The sequence below is a fragment of the Mizuhopecten yessoensis genome, unplaced genomic scaffold (genome assembly GCF_002113885.1).
Source record: "Mizuhopecten yessoensis strain PY_sf001 unplaced genomic scaffold, ASM211388v2 scaffold5061, whole genome shotgun sequence".
Lineage (NCBI taxonomy): Eukaryota > Metazoa > Mollusca > Bivalvia > Pectinida > Pectinidae > Mizuhopecten > Mizuhopecten yessoensis.
This window is the reverse complement of record NW_018405860.1, coordinates 378,437-382,629: the sequence shown is the minus strand read 5'-3', so window position 1 is coordinate 382,629 and position 4,193 is coordinate 378,437.

Sequence of the window (4,193 nt, the reverse complement as noted above, 5' to 3'; positions counted from 1 at the left end):
ATTATCTGTGGGGATATATCTTAAACTGTATATATTATCTGTGGGAATATCTCTTAAACTCTATATATTATCTGTGGGGATATATCTTAAACTCTATATATTATCAGTGGGGATTTATCTAAATTTTAAATATTATCTGTGGTTTACTGGTTTTATATATGAACCTCTATATATTATATGTGGTTTTATATTTTAAACTCAATATATTATCTTTGGTAATCTAAAACTAAATATAGTATCTGTGGGAGTTTATCTAAATCTACATATTAACGGTGCGTGTATATCTAAAACTCTATATATTACCAGCGATCTTTTTATTATTTCTATTGTTAATCTTTTTTTCTATCAAAACGTGATTATACATTAATTGAAACATATCGACATCCGAATTCTTCCCTTATTTCCAACAGAACTATTTTTATTTCATTCAAATTTTATTTTTCTTGCCACTCTAACTTTTCTAAATTATTTGTTTGTTACATTTAAATCATGGTTGTGCATGTACACGTAGTTAGTGTTATTGAAAGGGTCCTGTTTTTCTCGGTAACCAATTCAAAATCATACAGGACAGTCTGCCCGGCTGTTTATTAATATTCATTTAATGTTACATCTGATCTAGAAGCACATTTTTAAACTTCTATCATATAACCGTTTCTCCATGTATTTTTATGGCGCAACGATGTGTATTTAGCTACCGTTCTTACGTAGCCTATTGTTCTATCTTGTTTAGAATACATTCGATTTTAGAACTAACTACAATGGTCCATAGGTATGATCCTATCAACAGCCAGACAGGCGAAGCGTTGTACACGAATATGTCGGAAAAAACATTGCAATTCTGTAAAAATAATAGTTCCTCTAGATGCAGCTTTCCCTAGACTTTGTTCTTCGAGCTTAAACACCTCTGGTCATGTTCTTTCAAACAACGCAGAAAGAACGCTACAATACTAGGTCAAGTGTCTTTTGTCTAGGAGGAACAGTTTAACCTACCTGGAAACTGTATGTATTGTGCAAATTATATCAAAGGTATTTCTAGTGGATACTTGTCAACAGAAAACTTTGACAGTTTGAGATCGATAATCCAATATGGCGGAGAAAACAATAACATGTGATCGTAAGGCGGGATTATCTGACTTATATTTACAGCAGTCATTCTAGTGATGATAAGCGACATCACCAAGCTCATAAACACACCTGATCCATCATGTGAGCTTCCTCTGGAGGATAAATATCAATGGAAAACTAATTCGTTTTTTCTCCAAAGACGCCATGTTCAGTCTAGTTAAATCAAAAACCTACAATGAACTAGCTAATTATAGTGCCATTGCGTGGGACGGCAATGTTTGCAACTGTCCAAACTTCAGCTCCGTCTGTTTTGAACTTGTGATTAGCACATCAGATCACTTTAAAGTCCTGTCTGACACTTCATTACAAAGCGCCATGCATCGGCGAACCTTGTGAAATCGTTCCATGCTTCAACACTAATTCGGAATAGCAGTACCAAAACCAAAAGCAAACTGAAACCCTTGAAATTACTTAACATTAAATGTCAATCAATCAAAACGAAAATCAGATTTTTCCATCAAACTATATGCTGCACCGCAACGACCGAAACACATAGGGTGGTGGAATGTTAATTGCGATCAATAACAAATACCTGAGTACATCAATGATAACAACTCCAACCTAGTGGTTGCAGGTGATTTTAACCCTCCTGGATGGAACTGGAAATCATAGACCCTGAACCCTAACACACCATACACAAATGGCCACTATAAGTTCACAGACATCTTGGACGACAACGGCCTGGTACAGATGGTAGGAGAACCAACACGTGGTGAAAATGTACACGATTTGATACTCACCAATAACCCATCTACACTCTCCAGAATAGAAACTATCCCAGGTATCTCGGATCATGATATTGTGTTTTCAGAACTAGACATTGAAGTTTAGAAAAAGATTCAGAAACCACGAAGCATTCCACTCTATAAACGTGCAAATCGGGACACTATGCGTTAAGAAATATAAAAATTGTACAACAATATCAAAGAAATGAACACATCTAACAAAGGAACAAATGCCTTTGGTGTGAATTTAAATGTCACATTGAGGACCTAATTAAAACACACATTCCTCATAAAACCGCAAACCCAAGGATGACTTGCTATGGATTACACCAGAAATAAGGAAATTAAATCGGAAAAGTGACAGAGACAAAACGCATAATCCAAAGAGACAAAACGCGACATACAACGAGAACTACGACGGGCATGTATGGAGTACATAGAGGATACTGTCACACCAAAAGAAGACGACAATCTATACAGGACTTAACCGATTTTGGACCTACCTAAAACATCAAAGGACAGACAGCAAAGGTGTATCACCATTACGTAACGACGGCCTGTTACATCAATGTCAGTTAACACCAATGAATTTACTAATAATTGTAATATGAAAGTAGCATGTCCATCTGCTCCTGAAATCAACCTCACTTGTGCTGGCATTTTGAAACCTTTAAATAAACATAATCCAAAAACGCCTGCAGGTCCTGACAACATTAAACCTATAATACTAAAAGAACTTTCAGACCAAATTACACCAATTCTTACTATGATATTTCGAAAATCCCTGGAAACTGGTGAGGTCCCAAACGATAGAAACATGCAGTTGTAGCCCCAATTTACAGAAAAGGCGACCGCCACAAAACTCAGAATTATCGAACTATATCGCTCACCAGCATTTGTTGCAAATTGATGGAACACATAACAAGTCACAATATGAATCACGCAGATAGAAATAAGACCCTCTACCACTACAGGATGGCTTCCGCAGTAAATTATCGTGTGATATCCAGCTCATTGAGTTCATTAATGGCATCACTACCAACATGTCAGCAGGGAAGCAGAATGATGCCCTTATAAAGGATTTTTCAAAAGCTTTTGCCAAGGTCAGTCAAAGCCTGTTAATACACAAGCTCCAGCATTATGGTATTCGTGGGCAGACTAACACGTGGATACAGAATTTCCTTTCCAAAGATTCACTTTTTACACAAACAATGTACGTATTAAACGTTTCGCAAAGTTTCAAGACCGACTGGTCCCTTTGTCAAGCTAAGACTCATTTCAAGCTATGACAGCTTGACAAATGGACCAGTCGGTCATGAAACGTTGCGACACGTTTAATACGTACATTGTTTGTGTAAAAAATAAAACTTTGGAATCACATATTTCCAAACTGATGAATCTTGTTGAACATACAGAATTTTCTGTCTGATAGATCTCAAACAGTCGTAGTTGATGGTGAAAGATCAAGCTACATAAATGTTGATTCTGATGTGCCCCAGGGATCGGTTCTAGGACGCTGCCTGTTCTTATACTACATCAACGGCATGTCGCAGATGATACCTTTGAATATTTAACCATAGCATCTAACGTTGATACAAAGAACCTCCAAACACACCAAACCAACCTTGGCATATGAGAACAAAAATGGAAGATGGTATTCCACCCGGGAAAGTGTAATGTGATATCTATAACCGGGAAAACCCATCCACTGAAACATCGATATAGTCTCCATGGTCATGTTCTTGAATCTGTCGACAGTGCCACTTACTTTGGATGTCTTATTACACCAGACATACGTTGGACCGACCACATTAATAACATCAGTGGAAAAGCAAACAGAACATTAGGATTCCAAAGACAAAACTTTAACATCGGTTCCATATCTGTAAAAGGAAACGCCTATAAGACGCTTGTAAGAACGATAATAGAGTATGCGACAAAAGGATATCTACCATCTAGCAATGGTCCAACGCAGAGGTGCACGTTATGCCAGCAACCAGTTCAGGATAAATCCAGTGTAGGACTCATGCTGGAGGATCTGAACTGGAGATCACTGGAAGACAGACGACAGGATGCAAGCCTTAACATGTTCTACATACAAAATTGTGAATGGGGATGTTAAAATCATTAAAGAGGATAGACTCAGATTAACTAGGAACATACATAATACGACATTCCAACTACCATCTTGCAAGAATGATTGAAAACAGTTTTTATATTTCCCACGTACCATCAAAATCTGGAATGAACTGCCTCCTGAAATTGTGTCAGCTTAAACACTTGATGTCTTCAAAACACAAGTGTCAACCTCAACATATTAAATTCCAATGTTGTGATTTTAAT